The sequence below is a fragment of the Pipra filicauda genome, unplaced genomic scaffold (assembly GCF_003945595.2).
Source record: "Pipra filicauda isolate LSUMZ 115617 unplaced genomic scaffold, ASM394559v2 scaffold234_size1211729_pilon, whole genome shotgun sequence".
Taxonomy (NCBI): domain Eukaryota; kingdom Metazoa; phylum Chordata; class Aves; order Passeriformes; family Pipridae; genus Pipra; species Pipra filicauda.
In genome coordinates, this window is record NW_024104348.1 from 192,075 (window position 1) to 208,141 (window position 16,067).

At 42.0% G+C, this 16,067-nt stretch overlaps 1 protein-coding gene across 2 annotated transcripts in view; it reads left to right on the forward strand.

Annotated features, from left to right (window-relative positions):
* The window catches only part of TSPAN9 (tetraspanin 9), a 172,387-nt gene continuing 156,320 nt past the window's right edge, over positions 1-16,067 (forward strand). Inside the window, exons 1-2 of one of the 2 annotated variants that reach the window (XM_027722101.2) lie at positions 1-68; positions 10,398-10,442. The gene's annotated coding sequence lies outside the window, so the exon portion shown is untranslated. The remainder of the gene's footprint in view (positions 69-10,397; positions 10,443-16,067) is intronic. The other variant, XM_039381612.1, reaches the window with a different exon arrangement.

The window sequence follows — 16,067 nt, forward strand, 5'->3', positions numbered from 1 at the left end:
GTGTCCTGCCGTACCTCCGCCGCTCCCCCTCCACTCGGCCCCATCCGGCCCGGCCCAGGGACGCGCGGGTGAGCCCCGGCGCCGCGGGGGGCGAGGGGTGGCGGGGACCTGCGGGCGCTTCCCGGCCGCGGGAGATGGGAGATGGCGGGGGACAGCCGTGGCGGGCGTGCCGGGGGTCGCCGCTGGCAGGGGCCGGGGGTCGCCGGCCCGGCAGCTGGAGACGCTGGGGAGCGGCGGGGTCCCGGTGGGATAGGGGAGCGGGTGGCTCGTGGGGGTGAAGAGCGTTTGGTGGAAACAGTAACCTCCCCCCACCCCTCCTCCGGTGCCTGTGTGATTTTTGCGGAAACAGGAAAGTTAGTTCAGTGGGATGAGACGAGCCCAGCGGCGTCTGCGTGCGCGGTCCTGTTCTCCGCCGGGGTGCCCATCCCTCGCTGGAGCTGATGGCTTCGGCTGGGAACTGATTTTTCCCCGCCACCGGGGGAAAACACGCCTGGAACAGCGCTGCTGGCTGGCGGTGGGGGTACCTTTTTGGCTTCAGCGAGGTGTGAGGGGGTGGGAGCGCGGAGAAGCCCCCGCGGGAGGGAGGCTGCGGTCCGGGGTGCGATGGGGAGCGAGCCCACGGCGGGCTGACAGCTCCCCTCGTCAGCCGCCCGCGGAGGTGGTGCCAGCAGTTTCTGCCTTCCCCCTTCTTATGTAAAACTTGACTCCAGCTTTGCTTTTTCCCGTTCAAGCTTTTGGAAACTTTTCTTGCTGATATCCGCCTGTCACCGTGCTCCTGATGGGAGGTGGGAGCTCCGTGAGCTCTGCCTCTCGAAAAGGCCTTTAGCTCCAGAGATTTCTCATGGGCAGAGAGGAGGAACTGTGGTATGGGGATGCTGTGTTGGGGGAAAAACTAGACTACAAGGGTGAATAACACTGCATTTCCCTACTTAATCCTTTTATCAACTCTTTTGTTCTGTGCTTTTACTCTGTATAGTTTTGTGGTTTGAGCCACAGGGCTAGGACTGGGGGCACCTGATTTTTCTACCTGACTGCACTGAACTTATTTTAAGGCTCCGGGGTAAGTTACCTGGGAAAAAGTTGAATATTCTCCAGGACAGCCATGAGAGTTGAATCATACAGTTTGTTTGTGCTGTTACTCCTCGGTGGACCTAAACTTTCCCTGTGGAAGCCAAAACTTAACATGTTACTTAGCAAAGTTCTTAGTAACAGGTGCCACAAACAGTTTTAATGGTTTATTTGTTAAGCTGATAGATGGAGTCCTTTGTAGCCATGATGAATAATTGTAAATAGCCACTGAAGAAATGCATTCATATGACTTTTATTGGTATAGAATATGGACCCAAAGTTAGCACTCAATGACTTTAAGAATGTCAAAAGATAAATTAGCAATGTGATGTTGAGAACACTAAGGAAAAAAAAAATCAGTCCTCATAGTTCTGTGTCCTTTGCTTCCATTTTGCATTTTTCCTCAGCTTCAAGGAGCTAATATAGCATCTGCCTCCAAATTTTTCCCTTTCGTATTTTTAGACCTGTGATGATCAAATTGCAAATCCTACATACAACGGCTTTTCTATAATGGGGCTGTAAGACTTATGTCAAACTTGGTTTTGTGTACCTGCCCTTTCTTTAAACCTAATTCTCATGAATAAAGTTGCATTAGACCTTGAGGTCAGAATGTAACTAATGCAGATTCATCTGCATTATTTAGACAAAGCTCTGAGGTTAGAACAATTCTGTTCATCTCTCTTGAGCAGGGTAGAGGGTTAACTGTGAATGTCAGTGTTATCTTAGCTATTGTGGTTATTTTAACAGAAAATAGCTATCAGAGATGCATATCCCACAGTCTTTGCTTTCCAGGCTATTTTAAGTTATTTTCTTCCAATGCATGCCAAACCTCAGCCTGTCCATGAAGGTATTTCCAACACAACTGTATGTTTAGTGTTTAAGCCATTCCTCCTCAAATGCACAAACTAAAAATGGCAAAAGAAAAGTAAAACTTGGAAGAGCACAGATTAAAATAGCAAAACAACACTTAGGCAGCAGCACTGTTTGGAGTAGTTACTTTCACATTTGTGTCACATATGAAACTAGCATATGAAACTTGCAGTAGAGAATACAAAACTTTGTCTTGGTATTACTCTGTGGGAGCTGGTATGGAGCTAGTTGGGCCCGGAGCAGAAGTGACTGCTTGTTTTAGAAACAGTATGTTAACATACCTGAGACACTGGGGTTTTACAGTTGAAAACCCATCTCAGTTTTTCACTTTAGTCATGTTTCAGAATTGTGCTGTTTGCAAGTGAGCAATGCCCCATTAGTTTTCTATGTTGCAAGAATGTCACTAGATTTATTGATGCGTTAAAAAAAGAGATGAGATACTTTAAAGAAGCTGAACGTGAGCTGGTGGCGTGCTGTGGAAACGAAGGCAGCTGACAATACTCAGGGCTATTTTAGTAAGGCTGCAGCCAGTATACCAAGGAAGTGATTATCTCCATGCACTTAACACTTGTTATACAGAGCCTAGCAGACTGCATCCAGTTTTCTGCCCTCAGAGCCTAGAAAGGTATGGATAAACTGAAGCTAGTCCAGTGGAGGGCCATTAGGACCATCAGTGGCCAGAGCATGTTGTAACAGGTGGCCCTTGATAAGGGATGGGGAGCTGGGAACTGAGTATGGTAACCCAGCTGGCAAGGCAGGTGCCCCACCAATCAGGGCCTTGTCCCGTGGTACCGAGTTTGACAGTGCCAAGCATGAGTCTGGATCACTAAGCAGGTTTGTGATGATAAGGCAGGTCCAGGATCAAGTTCAGGTGTGAATCAGCAGGTCAGGATCAGGCTGACAGATGGTAGTTAGGGCCAGACATGGTCACCACTGAGCAGGTCAACAGTGATGCAGCAGGTCTGAGGTCAAGTGGGGAAGCAAGACCATGGGTCAGGGTCTGGATCAGTAGGGTCCATGACCATACAGAGGCATGGTTGGAGACAGGCACACCTAAAACATACGTTTGGCAGGCACTGAAGGCCACAGGCAGAGGTTAAATGAAGCCTCTGATGCCATGAACAGAGAGCAGGGGTGGATGTGAGGCTAATGAGTATATTTAAAGGCCCCTCAGGGCTCTCAGAGCCCTCGTACTGCATAGGGGCTGTATGCCGAGGGAACCAGGCTTGTTCAGCCTGGAGAAGAGAAGACTTTGATGGGACCTATAGTGACCTTCCAGCAATTAGGAGGAGGTTCTCAAGAGGACAGAGCTAGGCTCTTCACTTTGGTAGGTGGTGGCTGTGTGAGGGCCAACAAATACAGGTTGAAACAAGAGGTTCAAGCTAGATGTAATGAAGTCTTTCCTGCAATGAGGACAGTCAGATGTTGTAACATACTGCCCAGTTGTTTGCTCTCACAGGTTTTCAAGACTAAAATGGATAGAGTCCTGTTGGGACCTCATAGCTGGCCCTGTCTAGAGTAAAGCAGAATGGAACCCCCTCAGGCCCGCTCCAACATGAGTTCTTTGATCCTGAGATCAAGCAGCCATTTGGTCTGAGAAGGAAGGAGGTCTGCAAAACTTTAGCAATACTTGTAAGTGCCCCAGATGAAGAAATAAAGAAAGGTTTTAGGATGCTGATGTGCTGCTAAAATACTAAGAAGAATTTTAAAAAATTAAATTAAAAATTTTCCTCACTATGCTAGGAGCTTATACTGAACAGCTCTGTGTGTGTGTGTGGTCAGGAGGATACTTTGTATTTGAAAACTTGCTTTCCTTTAGTGATTCTCAAAGTGCAAAGTGCGTTTTTGGCATTATGTTGCTTAAAGATGCTTTCTGAAATAGGCAAAACAGTGTTCTTTCAAAATTCATGTAGGAAGTGTGATGACAATAAAAGATGGTGCTAAGCTTGGGGAAAGACAGAGTATGATCAGGGAAGAGTTCTTACCTGAGGGGTTACCTTCTTTGATTCTCTTGAAAATAGAACAAACATGTCAGGTTCAGCAGAGCATTTCCCCATTTGTGCCATGGTTGTTAGCAGATTTTAGGAATGAGTCAATCCTGGTAGGGCCAGCTTGGCAATAACCAGAGAATGTGAGTGGATCAGAAATAAGTCTTTGTCTTCTCTACATGGCAGTGAAATTGTAAATTGTAAAGTAGGGATGTGCTGAGGAACTGTCTTCTCTTCACTCAGTAAAATGCATGATAGAATTTAATTTTGAGGAGAAGTACTCATTGGGAAGATACAATCTTGTTTATATTTTACTCATATGTAATAAGATGCTCTATTGGAGAGTAAAGAGGTATCACTAGTGCACTCTGTGCTTTCTCTTTATCTTCCCGGTCTCCTAAAACTGAGGAGTCTAGAGACAATTTCTGCTACTCCTTGTAGCCTCTCTCAGATGAAACATGCATTGCTCTGTCAGCATTATGTTTCCTGGGAAAAAAAACATTAAGTCCATCTTCAGGGTCACTTCCTTTTGTTCAGTGACATGTTTTCTGTGGTGTGTTTGTGATGAGGCAAGACATTGCTCTCCAGTGAAAGGTGTTGGATGCTTTCTTCGTTGCACAAGTGTTTCTAGGAAAGTTGTGTGTTTCTGTGGGTTGTCTGCTACCACAGTTAGACAGCACTGTTGCTTAAACGTCTTTCAAATCCTACCTCACCTTTCCTTCTGTTTTTTTTTCTGGTATTCCAAGCACTTGCATTCATTGCTGTCAATGCCAGTCTTGAGGGCTAGAGTTTGTAGAATAAGGCATGATCTTTGGGCAGAACCCAGCTGCTTTTGACTTGTTTGCAAGCACAGTAGAAAAGGAGGCATCTGACCATGCTTCACACAAAAGAAAGAAATGTGGGATCCCCAGTAAGTAATGAGCTGCGTTTTGATGCCAGTGAGTTGTATTAGGCTGTTAGATTGCCTGTTGAGGACAGGTGAAAGAGTTCTATTGTTGAAAAGCTTTTAAAATCAAGATTATAAAACAGACAGGCAGGTTCTAGGGATAGCTCCAGGCAGATGAGGCAGACTAAATTATAAAAATATGCTCCAATAAGCCTTTAAGTGAACAAAGGTATTAATTAAGCTTAGCATTTCTTTGCAGTGATGTGAATATGATATTGTAATATTATGGTTATACTGAAGTAGTAACATAAATTTAAAAGATTTGAAGTTTGCATTAATCCTTGTTTCAAAAAGTATAACAGGAAAACTTTTCTTATTAAAATTCTTTTGAAAACACTTTTCCCTTTTGCTGTCAGAGTTTCTCCTTTCTAATGCAAACACTGTCATGCTGTTCTAATGCCTGATATTTCTGAAGGTGGAAGTGACTAATAGCTAGGGTGTTTATTTCCATGATCCCTGTTACAAATGCAGAAGAGGAAACAAACTGCATTAACTAGTGAAAAGCTGGTTACATTTTTGAGGCCGAGTCGCTGTATGTCTCTAGAATCAGCTGAATTGTATTACCTGAGCTTTAGCTTCTACACTGATATTGCTCAAGTAGAGCTGCCTTTGCTGTGGGCAGTCTTCAATGATTTACAATTGCTTGGGCTGGTCTGTGTAAACTCAAAATAAGGATATGAGGGAGTATACTGACCTCATGCAGGCATAGGACCACAAAAGCTGCGTTAGCCATATGTGGCATGTGCGGGGAGGAGGCAGGGTTAGACTGGAGAAGGAGCTCAGGGAGGAGTGGGTGGGAAGGCAGGAACCTTGAGAAGGCAGTAGGCTAAGGGAGAGGAAGTCTGGACCCCTCCCATGGGAGGAAGGGCTGAAAAGGAAGGATGAGGTGGTACACTGAACAGAATGCTGAAATGGCACACCCAGCAAGTCTGAAGGAGACTTAGCTCAAAATTTTAAGACTCTGTCCTAGGGAACAGGGATCAATGCAAATCATAGAGAACAGAGGGCTCTGTGAACTTTCCTGTATTTGGTGTCCTTCAAGTTTACTCCTAATGAAATTAATTTGACCTGCAGGATTGAGAGAGGCAAGACTTGAAGTTGAAGGAATTCTGGCTTTAGGACACTGGTGCAGAGAACTCATAGAAAAGAAAATGTTGTGACAGAGCTAGATGGTAGTTTTAGCTCTATTCATGGGCTGCACTCTTCTCTATAACCTCTAGGTAATCATTACTAATTTTCAAATGAATATGGACACAGAGGGGCAAAGCCTGAGAGACAGCACTGCGTACTTAGTGTTACTAACCCAAGTTCCTTGTCTTGTGCAATTGGGTGGTCAGTGCTGTCTGTTCAAGTGCCTTATGGCAGTATGCTGACAAACACTTTTTATGGTGATTGCAGCCATACTCAAAACTCATGTTAAGCACAGGCAAGGAGACTTTCTATTTTGATTTGCACATTTCTAAAGGTTAAATAATTCAAGAATGCTTTTGAAAGCATATTTCCCTTTCTCTGTGTCTATTTCTGTTTTTTGCCCATAATTCTGCATACAGTTGAGTGTGAGGTAGTGTTCAACTAGCTTTATTTTAGACAGTTCCCTGATTTCTTAAATACATACTTATCCCAAAATCACCTTTGCATTCCATTTTATTTTAAGACTGTAACCATATGTGAATGAGGGTTGTTACTTGACTTTGTCTGAAGAAAGTGCAGCTGAAGTTGTGAAGGATAGAAAGCAACGTTCTAAGAATGTCTAGTGTGTTGTTTCCACTGGAGGACAGTCTGCACAGTATTGTTTATATATATTTATATACATGTGGACAAAATACCATTAGGGGAATGGGATAATGGTTCTGGCAATAGAAGAGACCTGTACTAACATGCAGATGGGAGCGTGTCTCCTTGTAAAATAAAAACCTAAATGGCTGGCTTAAAAGCCTGTACAGGAAACCTTCCAAATATAAATAAAGTTATTCTCTTTCATACAGCAGAGCATTTGGATCTCTCCAGTGCTGCTGTGCTGTCTCACAAAGTTTTGCCAAGTAACAGTGGCTCTGAGTGTTAAAAAGGCTCTTGCTGATCTGTTTCCCAGCAATGGAGAAATAGCAGGACAGGCAAGACTGCATTCATAGCACCTGGGACACTGTGGACAGCAGCAGAGGCAGATATGGGGAGTGTTGACACCTATTACTGAGCTATTTGACACCATCAAAGATAAAGAGCAAGAGGGAAGCCCTGCAGCTCTGGGAAAATTTCCAATATATTCCCCTCGCACCCACTCAGGATGGAAGATGGAATAAATCCTACACTCTGAAACTTCTCCTATTTCAGGTGGGTAACAGGGAAGACTCAAGACAGTATTTTGGGTGAATAGGGTCATAGATTAGGATAAGGCAGCAATGGTAAAAGTACTTGTTGGGACCAGTGATCCATAGAGGAATATGACTGTTTGTAGAGGAAGAAACTTCATTGTGAAGAGGAGCTTTTTGGATGTGTTCTCTATTTCAGTTATACAGGAGGCAAAGTGAAAAGGACTGTGAAGCAGAGAGGGGATCTTCTAGGGAAAACCAGGAGGAGGAAATGAAAACAGTGTCTTAAGTTCCCACACCAGTGTAAATTTATCTGTGTGCCTTTCAGTTTTCCAAGCTCCATGTTGTCCCACTGTTCCCTGATGAATAGTCACCACAAAGCATCCCCCAAAACTTAAACAAGAAACTCTTCCCTTTTCATTCTGTTTTTCTTAAGATAATTTCTGAAGACATGTCCTTGAAAGCAGTCAGTTTTCCCTGAAAAATTCACCTTTCATTTCCTACTCTCCAGGGAGTTCGAAGAAGTCCCTATTGCATCTTGCTTTCTTTTATGAAAGCAGAAAGTCCTGCTTGTGTCTCATTGTACCTTGATTTTCCCAGCTTCAATTCCTCTTTGAAGAGCTGAGAAAGTTCATTCTATGGTAAGAGAACCATAGATTCTGTTTTGCTGTCTTTAGTCCATTTCTTCCTTGCTCTTTCTACATTAAACTACAGCAAGGGAAGCAAAACAGGTCCAAGTAATTTAGATATGTAGCTGTTTTTCTGAACTGCTTTTTAAAGAGCTCTTTAAAGAGAAATATTGCTTCATGCAGGAATCCCCACCTTTCTTCCTGCTTCAGCAAATAGTATTTATTTAATCTGTTTTTAAAATTTGAAAGTGATTTCTCAAAATTTTCTTAAGGCTCTTGTCTGTTTTGAAGGTGCTAAGGTGTCCCTCTTAATTTAAGAGACACTGAGAGGTTATGTTCTGTGCTCAGTGTTCTTAAGTTAGTAAGATTACTATCAGACTGTTTCTGCTTGGATCACTAGACAGTGCAATTTCTGTTTCAAAGATCTGAAAGTAGTCAGACATGTAGGTTTTAATTTTGTTGATAAAATCCATCCATCCCATACTTCAGAAAAAGAATATCCCCATAGCAAACTCGAAACTGTCAGTGGCAGCCAAAGTAGGTATTTACCTAGTGCTGATAACATTAGTCCAAGGCATCCATTTACAAAAGCAAACAGACTTTTCTCACCCTTGGGGCATGATTTGAGGAACTGGAAGACAAGCATGCTTTATTTTAGAGGATGAAGTGTGGTGATGTACCTAACAGTTATCAGGAGATGTGTCTACCTGAGCTTTCTAAAGGAGAAAAGATCTACATTTTCTTCTGGGTTTTGCTAGCTCTCATATTGTAGGACTTATGCTTTGAAAGGTAGACCTGTCTCCTTACTTCCCTCAGCTTCGAACTGTGAATTGGAGAGGTTACCTGGCTGCTGAGTACAGTTCCCTACTCATGTAGATACCATGGTGAAAGATGCAAATTTCTGAAGGGTGTGCAGAGTGGCTGTTCCAACAGCATCATTCAGTGCAACAACCTTGTACCTACCTGACGCCTGTGCTGAGTCTTGTGCTGAACTGAGCTCTTCAGTTCATCTGCCTGTGAATTTTCATTCCACTGGTTCTGGTCTGTCAGAAGGTTCTTGTTTCTTTGAGTTTGTTGTCAATGTTAACAGCAAGACCTCTTTCCTCCAGCGGTTTTCTTGCAAGCATTTAATTTTCCTTTCTTAATTTTACTGCATAGACCTGGTTTTGTCAAGCCAAGCAGTGTATCTCTGATGTGGCTAGGACTGCTGTCTGTCACTGGATTACATGACTTGAAGTACTTCTCTCAGACCATTTGCTACAGATCGTGCTGTGTTCGTAACAGTCTTACATCAGTGGTAAATGGAGTTCATCTCTAAATGTGGTTGACAGCATACTGTGTGTGACATCAGTTTGACTAACTAGCCAATATTTATGAGTGGAACTGTGGGAAACTTGGATTATTTAATTCTCAATTTTTTTCCCCCAGTTTTTATTTATTGCTGAGCAACATTTGACTTCTGTATGAGTAGTTCAGTGGCTGAAATTGTTGTCACTTCTGTCTTTTGGGAGCTATTTAGGTTGGGTGGATTTCTGAGTGTGTTTGACATAGAGCCTGACATCAGTGATGAGCCTAGTGCTCATGTAGTATTAGTTTCCTTTAAGGAAGGTATATAGAACTGATTTGTATGTTATGTTTAGGTGTCCATGTGCTCAAGCAGGTAAGTAAATACACTGTGAAAACAACAAAAATGTTTCATCATCTTACTTGGTACAGTGAAGCAGGCCAAGGGAAAGCATTCATTTAAAAATCAACAACAGTGGAATAATGAAAACATTTCTGGTGACAGAGTTTAGTGAATAATCACTATTCTTTTTTAAATGATCAGTCTGTACTTTTTTTTGTATGCAGCTGCAATAATTTTGATGGGCTTTTAAACACTGGAGATGGTACTGTTCTGTGTCTTCTCCATGTGGCTGGAGGAAGTCCTAGTCTCACTCTGGTCAGTTTGCTATTTTTGTAGCACCCTTCTGGCATTGGAGTAGTGTTGTTACAGCCCTAAAAGTTCCAGTATGAATTGGAGAAGGTGGAGTGCTTTTACGTGGTGTGGATTTGTGTGAGTTTCATTCCATTTTGTTTTACTGGAAACAAAGGTGAGACCAGTCAGAAAGTGAGGTTAGTGTAGGATGGCTCATCAGGAAAGGTCTTGCTTAATTTCTGTTTTTTTTCTGCTGTAGGCAGGTCATCAGGTGTCATGGTGATAATGGGGGACCTAAGTTCAAAGGGTAGAAGCACTGAATTTTTCTGACTAGTATTTCTGACTTCATTGACACACGACTTTTGCTTTTCCCCATGGTCTCTGTTTTCCCTTTAGATTCTGTAAATCTGTTTTAATATTTTGCTAATTGCTATTATTTAAATTCCAGTCCAGATGAAATCAGTATATTATGCCCTGGAGACCAGTGTTTAGACTTACTCCTTCTGTTCAGAAGCAGGTGGAATTTGACATACCTTTTCCTGGTTTTTGTTTGGGTTTGCTTTTTTTTTCCCTCCCTTAATCTCTTCTTTCTGTCCTCCTAAGCTAATTACATTTGTAGTGGGAAATGGGTTCAAAAGGCAAAAAAGTTAATTTTGTTCTTCTTCTCTCCAGGTTTGATCTGTGACTTTTTCATTGGTGTACATCGAATTACCTCAAGTAAGTAAGATCTCTGTGAAGGATACTTGGAGTCAGTCAACCTTGGCTTTCGTACTGCTCACATTGACATTAAGGGTAGATGAGTTGGTCCAACACTAAGCCCTTAGGAAACTTTCTTGTAATCCCTTATTTTTTTTCCACAAGTACTGAGAGAGTCCACACTAACATGGTTGTTGTTGGGGTTGTCTCCAAATGCTGCTCTAAGTACCAAAGGAAATGTAGCAGAAGAGGACAGTAATTCTCTTCATTATATGCAAATATTCTTCTTCCTCTCTTTTCTTACCAGTGACATTTTTTGGGAAAGGAAGCAGGGAAGAACAAAACAGGGTTCAAACTGATAGCACTTTCATTAGTGCATCTAAGTTTTATCCTTTTGTGCAAGGGTAATTCTATTAACACCCTATTCTATAAAAGGTTGGAAAAATAGACTTATCATGGAGGAACCCACTGCTACCCTGGGGTTAGTTGTCTTAGTATAGCTGCAGGCCCATTGCTTTGTGTTTTTACATTCCCTGTGTTCTAAAGGGATTTAGCCTTGGCTAGAAGTAACTTTTCATTATGTTTCTGACATAGTAGAAGCAAGTTTTGCTCCTTTAGGAAAAGTGTGAGCTACCTCTCTGCTGAATGTCATGTGTTCTGCCAAAGGCTGCAAGGAGTGCAGGTTGGTAAGTCCAAGCAGTAATAGCAACAGAGAGATAATAGTCCACTCTTGCACTTGGCTTGCCAAGAACTATTTCATATTTCTGTGCTGCTGTGTAAAACTTGTAAAGACAACTGCAGGCGAAGAACATCTATTGTTGTACATTTTGGGATGAATGAAAGAAGATTATGGTCTGTGAAGGAAAAGAATCTCCTTGCAATTTAAAAAAGGTAGGAATATGTTAGGTGAGGCTAATATAAAGGAATGCTGAAGCTTTCCTTTACACCTATGTAAATCATCATTACAGGTGATGCCACACAATGGCTCAGTCCTGGGCACATGGCAAAGATGCATCAGCCTTGGGATGCTGTTTATGGAAGGGAGAACTGAGAAATATACTGGGAGGGATTTTTCAGTGTGACACTTTCAGTGTCAAGGCAATAGTTCTCTTGTATAACTGCTGTGGAAAATTTCACTAGTAGGATCCTTGTGTTTCCAAGAGAAAAATTAATAATAAGATGCATTAATATGAGGTATACAACTAGCTTAAAATCTATACATTTGATATAGGACATGACTGTGATTTAACCCCAGTCAGCAGCCAAGCTGCTCACTCACCCCCCCACCTGCGAGACTGGAGAGAGAATTGGAAGGGTAAAAGCTGGAAAATTTGTGGGTTGAGATAAATACAGTTTAATAGGGAAAGCAAAAGACACGCATGCAGGCAAAGCAAGGAATTAATTCACTGCTTTCCACAGGCAGGCAGGAGTTCAGCCATCTACAGGAGAGCAAGTCCCCATCAAGGTGCCTTGGGAAGACAAACACCATCACTCCGAGTGTCCCCCGCTTTCCTTTTTCTTCCTCCCCCTTTATATACTGAACATGATGCCATATGGTCTGGAATATCCCTTTGGTCTGTTTGGGTCACCTGTCCCAGCCATGTCTCCTCCCAGTTTCCCATGTACCCCCAACTTGCCAGCATGGTCACACAAAAAGCAAAAAAGGCCTTGACTCTGTGTAAGGCCTGCTCAGCAATAACAAAAACATCTCTGTATTATCAACCCTATGTTCAGCACAAATCCAAACATAGCCCCATTCCAGCCACTGTGAAGAAAACTAATTCTACCCCAGCCAAAACCAGCACAGACATGAATAGCTTCCAGGTATTTCTGTGGCAAGACAAAGAATGAAGAGATAGTTGGGGGTGTTAGGCATCGATGCAGGTAACATCTGTATTTGTAGTAGATGAGACACAATGTTTTAGTATGTAAGATAAAGAACCTATGAAATTTCATGCTGTAGAATTTAAGATTGTTATAAAGAGTCTTGGCTTAGTCATAAAATGTCTCTGCTTAAGGCTGCTGTGTATTTACATCTTGCAATGAGTTTTTTGACTACTTTTTGCATGTGTGTCATGCTCTGAATCATACAGAATGGTGCTCTGTTGATTCCTGTGTCCTGGGAAAGCTGGGTGTTGGAGTACACTAGGGAAAAGATAGCTGGGGAAGATTGAAATGGTTGTTATTTGTACCAGGAGTTTTCTTTCTGTTCATGCTTGTGCCACTTGAAATTATTGCTGTACTGTGAGCTCTTTCATCTTGTTTCCACACCTTTAAAATTTGATACTGCAGAAATTAATGTAATGTTGTCTATAATGTTTAAACTGCCTTATGTTATGAAAGTGAGAATTCCCACAGCAGCCTTAACTCTGTCCCCAGAAGAGAAAGCAAATCAAGTGAGTGTCTTAAGTTACACCATTGTGTAGCACTGGGCACTGGGATGTACAGTTTAATAAATATTTACATTTCAGATCTGGTCCAAATCCATGGCAGTAATGAAATATCGTATGTTAATTATGCTAAATGATCATATTACACTGGTAAATGGGAATAGGCTTGATTCCCAGAATGGCGATCTGTGATTCACATCATCAAGGAGTACAAAAGAGTCCACATCCCTTAGAGAGGGAAGATAAATAGGATATTTCAAACATTTTTTTGCATTGTTGGTAATATGCAATTGTTTCCTCTTTCCATTATGTTCCTGAAATCAGTTTCACAGCAGATTGAAAAATTAACATGCCATCTCTAACGGTGCTTTAGAAATTACCTCACTTTCTTTACCTTGCTGATCAGTGTTAGCTACTAGATTTCAGATACTCTTTTACATTAATTCAAGGATTTTCTTTTCAAAGTTGTCCATTTCTGCAAAGAAGATAGGACTTGGGCATGCTGAACGGAACGGGAAATGTGCTTTTTGCTTTCTGTAGAACATTCTCAGTCATATTAAAAAGCTTGCCAGACTTGAATTTCTAGAAACTGAACAATAAATTGTTGTTAAAATAAAGTGATTAAATACCTTGCTAGTATGTGGTGTTGAAGTTTAGTGAAATACTGCTAGTCATCATTCAGAATTAAATACAGTGTATTACAAAAGCTATTGTAGGAGACTGCTCAGTAGAGAACTCAGGCCTAGATTGAGTAGTGGAGGTGGTCTTCAGTTTGTGAGATGCTTTGTGATGGTATGTTTTTGGCAGGCAACCACTCTAGCTAAGATGGACATTTTAACATACCCAGTGTATTAAATAATGGGTTTTAAATTTTTAAGGTGTTGTCATATGGGAACAAGTTGGTGCTATGCCTTACCCATGTGGTGGACTGTGAAATCTTCTGGGGTGACCCTGGGCACCTCACTGGGACAGGGCTGCTTTTCGTTTGTGTACTTTGTTTTGGACTGTGAGCAGGGTCATTGCTCCCAAGTTCATTATGCTGCACCCAGCAGAGTGAGGTGCAGAGAGGAGGGCCTGGGAAGTACTGCACAAATACAAGCTGTAAAGTTTTATTCAAAATGAGATCAGACAAGCAAGATGAAAAAGGGAAGCACGAGAAGAAATTTCGTTAACTTATTTTGCTGTCTTACAGTCACAGAAATAACTTGGTGACCCGTTGTGCCAAAGGTGCATATTTGTAAAAATGTGTGAAGTGTGCTGGGGTGTCCACAGTTGGACCAACACCTTGTTCGTATCTGATTTGAATGACTTCTTGGCAGCAGTCTCTGTTCTTTGTCATAAGTATAAACTTGTCCAATTAAATGGATAATGTTAGATCACGTCTTCAGGAACATTTTTGGAAGTTGTGCTAAGGTAGCCTGAGGAAAAGAAAGTTGCCGTGGTCTTGGGGTTGGCCTTTGGCCAGGTCAGGGTAATTTTGTTTGCAGAGTCTCTGTTTAAAACAGAATCTCCGTTTTAAACTGGATTCTGAGGTCTTGAGGCAGAATTGTAAATGATCCTGTCCTGTAAGTTACTAAGTAATATGATATAGCTGAATTTTAATGTGCCATAAACTTAAATTCCCATATATGAGAGCGCCCTACTGGTAAAAGATAAATTAGTTACAGGGAAAGGAAAATTATTTGTCCCATAGATACTGCTGAATTAATCGCTGGCTCTTCTCAGGTTGCTTGAACCTGGAATGTTTGTCCCCATCATTAATTAACATGTTTTCTTATTCTACTCCCTTGGAATATCAGATTTGTGGCCCTCTCCCAAAGGTGGATTTTTATTAAAGTTTTTTAATAAAGAGAAAGATTTTCACCTGAGTCCTTAGTGACATGTAACCAAATCTTCTTATGAATGATAGGGTGAGGCTGTTTCTTACTTGCTTATCACATGAGAGAAGGCATGGAGGAATGTGATCACCGATGGAGCACAATTTTCTGCTCTTCCTTGGCTTGTTGTCTCTATTGCTTGATACCAAGCTCCCACAGAGCTGTGATCTGCAGCTGCCTTCCATAAAGCTGTTCTTGAGTATGGCAGCCTCTGAAAGCAATTGCGGAGTCTGTCTCTCTGGTCTGACCTGGTCCGTGGTACCTGTTTTGTTACATGCAGCATATTGTCTACACTCCGTGATGAAATTAAAACCCCTCATTTTTAATAGTGATGTGTATATGTTCATATGGTAGCCTATTGGGCAGCTGTGACCTAAATTCAATTTCTTAAAGCAGTAGTTTTCATTTTTTCTACTATCAGATCTTTAACATTTTCTACTAGAGGCTCTCTGTATACTAAATTCAAATCCACTTTGATTTCTGATTTATTGGCTGCTGTATTTAAGTAGTTTACCCAACTATTAATTTCTGCCTGGTATATCACGCTTGTGTAGCTCAGCTTCAGAGAGTCTATGGATGGTCAGGTGTGTTTGTTTTAAGGAACCAAGAAAGTGAACTAACCAGAGTACCAAAACTTTCACTGTCAGTGGTTTCTTTCTTTTTCTTCTTTTGCATAAAATTATTGCTCTTGTAATCCCTGAATGGTCTCTTTCAGTGTAGGAGAGAAACCTCTAGCTTCATGTGGGCGTAGGTGGGAATTTCAGGAGCTGCACTACTTTCCATGCTAGTAGCCCTCATCTCCCCCCCCATCATTTGAAAAGGGATACTTCTGTCACTGAGCAGAAGCATTTGTGGTATCACAGAGGTTAGAGGTGGCAGTGAGGAAAAAACATTAAACTTTCCAGCCCTCTGTAGAGCCAATATCAAATTGCTCCTAATTAATGTGTTTCTTGGCACTTCGGTTCAGTTGCTGCAGATTTTCTGGCATCTGCGTGCCCCTCGGGCAGGTGAGTTTCCCCCTAGCAGAGGCACAGAAGTATGTTTCTGATACACTGGATACTTTTTGTATAGTGTGTCATTATGGTTTTAGAAGTCACTGCCAAGGCTATCGCTGAGCCCATTGCTTGGGCTGACAGTTCGGTGCTTTTGAAAAAAAAGTTGGGGATATATGTAGGTATCGAAAGTAGATGTTAATCCTCTTTCTTTCCCTTTTATCAAGCTAATTAATCACTTCCTTTGTGTGTTCCTATAGTGGCAGTACTGGGAGTCTGTTAGCTTGTGCTCAGCCCTGTGCTGTTCTTGACTAAACTGTGCTACTCAGCTGCTTTATATTTGCCATCCTGCCAGTTCCTTCACTGCCTGCCTCTGTATTGCCCTCA